The following is an 8342-nucleotide window of genomic DNA, read 5'->3' on the forward strand; positions in this document are numbered from 1 at the left end:
AGTCCTGGGTGTTCATTGAAAGGACTGATGCTAAAGCTGAAACTCCAGTACTTTGGCCACCTCATGTGAAGAGTTGACTCATTGGAAAAGACCCTGATGCTGGGAGGGAATGGGGGCAGGAGGAAAAGGGGACGACAGAGGATGAGATGGCTGGATGGCATCACCAACTCGATGGACATGAGTTTGGGTAAACTCCAGGAATTGGTGATGGACAGGGAGGCCTGGCGTGCTGCGATTCATGGGGTCACAAAGAGTCGGACATGACTGAGCAACTGAACTGAGCTGAACTGAACTGAATGACTAATGATACTGAGCATCTTTTCATGTGCCCTTAATTTCTGGGGAATTAATAAACCTGTACCCTAACTCAGATCCCAACTTAACAGTGTTAAAGAAGACACATGCAAATTCACATTTGGCCCGCCAAACTGGAACATTTTAACAGCAACGCTCAGCAGATGACAACTGGATTCAAAGCACTTACGCCAGATCTGTCAAGCCAGCAAGCAGGTGGCAAGAAATTCCTGGCTGCTAAGCCATGTCTCCTCTCTTCCAGGTTTTCTGTGGAGAAGAACATTCTATGCCTTTGCCTTTGGCATGTACTCACTGTCAGACTCTTCAACTCCTGCCATGGCTTTTTTCCTAGACCTCCTATTTAACATTCTCCTCCCTTCTTTCTCTCCTTCACTGAATATATAAATATTTATTGAAAGCCCACATCATGTCAGGCACTGCATTGGGCCCCAAGGTCCAAAAGTTGAAGATGTCTGCTCACAAAAAATTCACATTTGTAACAGGGGGATTAACATAAAAGCGGATTTTAACATACAAAGTAGTAAGGGCTCTGATGCACCTGTGTTCCAGGCCTTGGGGTACTTAGAGGATGATACTTAACCAGCCAGGAGTTAGGAGGGTTTTCTGGAGGAGGAGATACCTGAAATGAGTCCTGGAGGATGGGAAGTATTAACCTCAGAGCCACAGAGAGGACATTCTGGGAGGAAGAGACAGAGTGAGCAAAGGCCTGGCAGTAAGAACTAGATGCTGCGTGTACCTGTCTGTGAGAAGTTCAGTTTCACTCAAATATATAAGTGGAGGTGTGGAGTGGCAGGAGGTGGGGTCCATGAAGGAGAGAAGGGAGAGACCATGAAGAAGCTTGTGCTCAGGCACTAAAATTTATCCCCAAAGTAACAAAATGCCTTTAAAAGCTAGATTTGGGGACGGGGAGCTGGGGACGTGGGCACAGGCGCCAGGGCCTCAGGCTCTTCTCTAGCAGCTGCAGCATAGAGAGCAGTTTTTAAATTCCCAGTTCCACTTCTGATCGACTCAAGAGAGTAAAACTAAGGGGCCCACCCTTCAGCAACAGCGACCTCTGGTTGGAGGGCAGGGAGAGCACCAGGCTGCCTGCCATCCGGTTACCACGAAGCTCGGTCCTCAGACCAGGGCTGACAAGGACTCTGGGCCTAGCGAGCATCTGGCTCTGCCGGCGGCCTCCCAGGGACACGGAGGCAGGACACGTGTTTTTAATGCAGTCAAATCCACATGGTTTGTATATTTTTTCCTTTAATCTTGGGCATTTGTTTCTCTTTCTGAGAACATAACTTGAAACACTACAGAGCCAATAATCATAAAAAGTGTACCTTTAAGCTCTGTACAGTTTTATACAAGTTCACGATGTACTTTTGCTGCCTTCTAGATAATTTATTCTGCAAGATATTACTGCACAGTTGTAAATAACTTATGTACTGTAACATCACTTCTGCTGCTGCTGCTGCTAAGTCGCTTCAGTCGTGTCCAACTCTGTGCGATACCATAGACGGCAGCCCACCAGGCCTCCCCCGTCCCTGGGATTCTCCAGGCAAGAACACTGGAGTGGGTTGCCATTTCCTTCTCCAATGCATGAAAATGAAAAGTGAAAGTGAAGTCGCTCAGTCATGTCTGACTCTTAGCAACCCCATGGACTGCAGCCTACCAGGCTCCTCTGTCCATGAGATTTTCCAGGCAAGAGTATTAGAGTGGGGTGCCATTGCCTTCTCCAAACATCACTTCAGTTATGTGTAAAGAAATAAATTAATTACTTGCCCCCCAAAAAAACAAAAGCTAGATTTAGGTTTTAGAAGAATATTTCTGGTGTCTGTTCCTTTTCTGCTTGTTGATTCTATCTCATCCTTCAAGGCCCAATTCAAAGGTCACCTCCTCTGTGAAGCTCTTTCTAATCCCTTAGCCAGAAAAATCTACTCCTTGCTGGGGCTGTCTTTCCTGCCTTGTACATACTGATCAGTCTGCCTGGCAGGTGGGAACTTTCATTTACTCCACTTTGGGCTCCTTGTAAGGCTTGAGTGGTATCTAGCACATAGATGGTGCTAATAAATGTTTGATGAATGTGAATTGATTTGTGAATGAAGAAAGTTTTCTGGACAGGCCAGTCCAGAGCCTATCAGATTATACCAGAGGTTCTCAAACTTGAACCTGCATTGAAATCACCTTAGAGTACTTGTGGATTGCTGGGCCCAATCCCAAACTTCTTCTTCTTTTTTAACATTTACTTATATATTTGTTTTTGGCTGTGCTGGTCTTTGTTGCTGGGTGCAGTTTTCTCTAGTTGCCGAGAGTGAGAGCAGGAGCTACTCCGAAGCTGTGAATTTTTCGGGCTTCTCAGGTTTCAGTCTTGCTGCATGTGGCCTCTGTCGTTGCTGCATGGCCTGTGGGATCTTCCCTGACCAGGGATGGAAACTGTATGCCCTGCATTGCAAGGCAGATTCTTGACCACTGGACCACCAAGGAAGCCCCAGCCCCCAATTTCTGATTTATAGGCCTGGGGTGGGAAAAGGCCTGAGCATGTGTATCTTGAACTTGTAAAATAAATTCTCAGAAGACAGTTGGTGCTGCCTGGGGGACCACACTTAGAGAATCTTTGATGTAGCTGCGGTTACAATTCAAGTGTTTTTCACAGCCAAGTCCCGTGCTGGGGCATTGTCAAAGGGCCATTATTGCTGCAGTTTATCAACCATCTGATGGACTACCTGGCCCTTCAGGGGATTTCCTTGGTATTGACTCTTGTCCCACCTGCTTTGAGCTGCAGCTGGGGGTTCCTGTACCCCTTCCTGGTCTTTTTATCCCAGAGACTCCGTAGGACTTTTCAGAAGAGGCCCTGGTCACATGGGTTTCTTAGCTAGCTTCCCTCCCACTGAGTGGTTCCATGAGGGAGCCCCAGAAGACAGGATAAATCCTGAGCTTAACCTGTGAAGAAACTGAGGATGTAGGAAGAAGGAGTGCCAGGAGCAGGGGAGTTCCCCCAACCTCCTGCAGCTCTCCCTAAGAGGCTCAGAATGGGGTCCTGTCTCCTTTAACAGCTGCTGCTACCCGGGCCTCTGCAGCTCCACCTCTCCCTCCCCCAGGGTGGGAAGGAGCCACTTTATCAGCAGCTCCACTTCCTGCAGCACCTAGGGTTCCCTCCTCCCCTGAGTCTCTGTCACCTCCCTTTGGGCTTCCCAGGCCAATTACCTGCCTGACACCAGTCCTCCGCCCTCAGCCTTGGAGGCTGGAGGCCACAGATTGGCCTGGCAGGGCCACAGGCAGATATGACCCTGCTCAGAAAGGCAGCCTTGGGGGTGGGAGCAAGGGGTCTCCTAAGGGTGGAGACTATTATCAGGTTGGCCAGTTGTTGCTTTCTCTTTGCACATTGGGTGTTTCAGTTAGGTCGCTGTGAAGCCAGTGACCACTGGGGTATGAGCCCTGTAGAGCTCAGGGAAGAGATGGGGTGGGTTACGGCTGCTCAAAGAGGCTTCTGAAGACTTCTGGGCTCAGTTTAGACTTTGGAGGCCATTGTGCATTTGGTAATGAAAGCTGATTCCTGCAGGTGGTGGCTGTCATCGGACAAAAGCAGAGAACCCCAGAAAGGAGGTGAGAGAGACCCTGCAGAGACCTCTTCAGAAGAATGCTCTTTGGAAAAGATTTGTGTTTGGACCTAGCTGGGAGTCTGAGCCCCTGGAGGTTCAAGTATGCCAAGAGCTTGTTCTAGACTCTAGGTTCCAGGCCCAGCCCAGAGAGTTACACTTAAGAGGGGCAGGCGGTGGGGCACAGCTAGCACTCTGCATTTGTACTGAGGATCCCAAGTGGTTGTTGATTAAAAATAATTTTATCATGAAAATCTTCAAAAAAGTTGTACACTCACCTCCTAGACTCTATCGCTACAATTTAATTGTACTTGCTTCATCATATATCATCCGTCTATCCATCATTCCTTGATTTTTTGAGGCATTCCAAAGAAGTTGCATACCTCAGCATATTTCCCCCTAAACCCTTTATCACACGTATCATTAAATAGAGATCAACACTGAGTTACAAGCTTTTTCTTTAAAAAAAAAAAAGCGGGGCTGTGCTGTATCTTCGTTGCTGCCTGGGCTTTCTCTAGTTGCAGTGCATGGGCTCAGTTGCCCCGTGGCATGTGGGATCTTAGTTTCCTGACCAGGGATCAAACCTGTGTCCTTTGCATTGGAAGGCGTATTCTTAAACCACTGGACCACAAGCGAGGTCCCACAGCTTTGTATTTTTTAGTACAATTTATGTAAAATGAAATGTCCAAGTCTTTATATATATTTGCTGAGTTCTGACAAATGCATACACCTGTGTATCTCAAAACCCTATCAAGATATGGAACATTTCCTTTGTACCAAAAAGTTCCCTGATGCCCCTTCCCAGTCAATCCCTGCTCCCACTTCCACCCCTACCCTGGAGGTTGACATGACATGACATGAAAGTCGCTCAATCGTGTCCGACTCTTTGCGACCCCATGGACTATACTGTCCATGAAATTCTCCAGGGCAGAATACTGGAGTGGGTAGCCTTTTCCTTCTCCAGGGGATCTTCCCAATCCAGGGATCGAACCCTGGAGGTTACCACCACCCTAATTTTTTTCCATTATAAATTGTTTGCTTGTTGTAGAACTTCATATAAATGAGTGTATAGTGTATACTATTTTGTGTAAAGTTTCTTCCACACAGCATAGTGCTTTGGAGATTTATCCATATTGTTGCCTAAATTCACAGTTCCTTTTAATTGCTGAGTAATATTCTGTCTAGATCAGGCCCCTTTGTGCCACGGGGCACCCAAGGGAGGAGGAGGCAGCTCTGCAGCTGGGTTAGGGTCCCTCAAGACCTAGTCTCCTCCATCCCACAAAGATCCTTTCTCTTGTTTCTTTGCCCTTCTATATTATAGTTGTTCCCTTTGCCTAGAATTCTCACCCTGCCATATGATTCCCCCATCACTTAGCTGAGTCCTTGTATTAATTATCTGTTGCCCTATAACAATTTCTCTCAAAACATAATGGCTTAAAATGATAAACACTCGGGACTTCCCTGTGGCCCAGTGATTAGGACTCTGTGCTTCCACTGCAGAGGGCATGGGTTCCATCCTTGCCTGGTTGCATGGTGCAGCCAAAAAAAATTTGTTTTAATAAAAATAAATAAGTAAATAAATAAAATGATAAACACTTATTATCTCACACAGTTTCTATAGGTCAGAAATCTAAGAGGGGCTTAGCTGGATAGTTTTGGCTTGAGGTTTCTCATGAGGTTGGAGTTAAGATATAGGTGGGGTCACAGTCAGGGGGTTCAGTAGTAAAGAATCTGCCTGCCAATGCTGGAGACCTGGATTCGATCCCTGGGTTGGGAAGATCCCCTGGAGAAGGAAATGGCAACCCACTCCAGTATTCGTGCCTGGGAAATCCCATAGACAGAGAAGCCTGGCAGACTACAGTCCATGGGGTCAAAAAAGAGTCTTAACACAACTTAATGACTTAACAACAGTCATCAGAAGGTTGGAATGGGGCGGGAAACGCTGCTTCCAAAATGCTCAGTTATAGGTCTAGCAAGTTGATGCTTGCTTTTGGCAGGAGGCCTCATTTCTTCCTTGTCTGGACCTCTCCATAGTGATCTCACAACGTGGTAACTGAATTCCCTGATAAAAATAAATTGACCATTTAAATTATTTCCTTTGACTTAATAATTTCCCTTCTGGAAACATGACCTAAAAAAAGAACTCAAAGTGTAAGTATCCGTGTTTGCACAAACATATTCATCATGAGGCAATCTACGTGTGTCTGTGTTTTAGTTGCTTAGCCATGTCCAACTCTGCAACCCCATGGACTGTAGCCTCCAAGCTCCTCTGTCCACGGGATTCTCCAGGCAGGAATACTGGAGTGGGTTGCCATTTCCTTCTCCAGGGGATCTTCCTGACCCAGGAATCGAACCTGAGTCTCCTGCACTGCAGGCACATTCTTTACCATCTGAGCTATAGGGAAGTCCCAAGGCAATCTATAGTGGTGAAAAATGTGAAACATCCCAAACATTCCACATGGGATGGATGGTTAAGTAAAGAATGACATATCCATGAAATTGGCATGTTACACAGCTACTAAAGTGATTGTTTTGTGGAGTAGTTAATGACATAGAAAATGCCTATGATATTCTCAGGAGAAAATTCCAGGATATAAAACTTATGTACAATATGATCCTGTGTGAGGAAAATAATTTATATTTTGAATTGAATTTGAATTTTAGCATATTGAAGAAATATGCTAAAATGTTAAGGGTGGAAATTGCTATGCTCTTAAAATTTTTTTCAGAGTTATACAGTCACAAGAAAGTGCAAAGGCAGTCCAGAAAGGTCCTTACAAGACTTATGTGATGTGCTGAGTCACTCAGTCGTGTCTGACTCTTTTCAACCCCGTGGACTGTAGCCCATCAGGCTCCTCTGTCCATGGGGATTCTCCAGGCAAAATACTGGAGTGGGTTGCCATAACCTTCTCCAGGGGATCTTCCCAACCCAGGGATGGAACCCAGGTCTCCTGCACTGTAGGTGGATTCTTTACTGTCTGAGCCACCAGGGAAGCCCTTTACATGACTTAGTACAGTATCAAAATCAGAAAATCGTCATTGCTATAAAGTGTGTGTATAAGTCTATATCTTTTTATCACATGTGTAGTTTTGTGTATTCACCACATGGAAGATACAGAATTGTTCCATACCCCAAAGATGCCACCCTTTATAGTCACCCCAACCCTTCCATCTACCATCCCTAACCCTTTGCTACCACTAATCTGTTCTCTACCCCTATAATTTTGTCATTTTGAGAATGTTATATAGTGGAATCTTAACAGTAGGTGGTCTTTTGAGATCGTCTTTTTCCACTCAGCAGAATGCCCTTGAGATCCATCCACCTTGGTTCATGCATCTATAATTCATTCCTTTTTATTGCTGAGTAGTATTCAATGAATGGTATAGAAAATTTCCCCCCTTGCTTTTCAGATTTCCTACTGGAGCATGCAATATTTAAGGCTTAGGAAAAAGGAAACATACTTGCAAGAGGGGCAGTGCAGAGAGAAGCAATTCAAGCATTCAAGGAAATTTTGTATCAAATTGAATAACAGAATTTTAGACTTGGTGTGCCCTCTGCAATCACCTGGGCAAGTTTTTCATGTTGTAGGAATCCTCCTTGCAGTATCCTGGCAGGTTTTTGTGCAGCCTCTGTGTGGATACTCCCAGTAACAGGGAAATGCTACCAGATGAAACAGCTCATTAAATTGATACAAAATATGCCTTGCTTCCTGGAGCTTGGGCATGACTGAAAGATCTTCTGTCCTGGGTTATTTTTACCCTGCCTGGAGTCTCTTCCCTTTCTCCACTAACTAGATAAATACAAGCCCAAGAGAGTGAGAAAAGCCTGCAAGAGCCTGAGCAAGCTGGGGATGTCCTGGATCCAGAACTGGCCTCTCTAGGGAGATTTCCGCGTTCACTGGCTTAGAAAAACAAGGGGCTGAAGACCTTTCAAAATGGAATAAAATTCTGCATGAACACACACACAGATATCCATGGTCCCCTAGGAATGTTCTCCTTTCTGCATGATAGGAGTGTCCTTCGGAAGGCACGGAACCATGTCTCAGAGGAAAGGTCTTAGCTTCTCTTCTGCCTGGAATCCCCAGTTTCAGACCAGAGAGCTCTTTTCCAACCATCCTTGAATGCAGACTCTGATCTGTCCATGGTTCTGATTGTTAATGGTTTCACCTGGGGACAAGGCATGGTTCTTTGATTCATTTCTTTGTGGTAACTTGGGCTTCCCTTATGGCTCAGCTGGTAAAGAATCCACCTGCAATGCAGGAGACCTGGGTTTGATCCCTGGGTTGGGATGATCCCCTGGAGAAGAGAAAGGCTACCCACTCCAGTGTTCTGGCCTAGAAAATTCCATGGACTGTATAGTCTGTGGGGTCGCAAAGAGTCGGACTCAACTTTCACTTTCACTTCGTGATAACTTATCGATCATTTACTGTGTGCCAGGGACTGTGATGT

The sequence above is a fragment of the Bison bison genome, unplaced genomic scaffold, assembly GCF_000754665.1.
Source record: "Bison bison bison isolate TAMUID 2011002044 unplaced genomic scaffold, Bison_UMD1.0 scf7180017864089, whole genome shotgun sequence".
Lineage (NCBI taxonomy): Eukaryota > Metazoa > Chordata > Mammalia > Artiodactyla > Bovidae > Bison > Bison bison.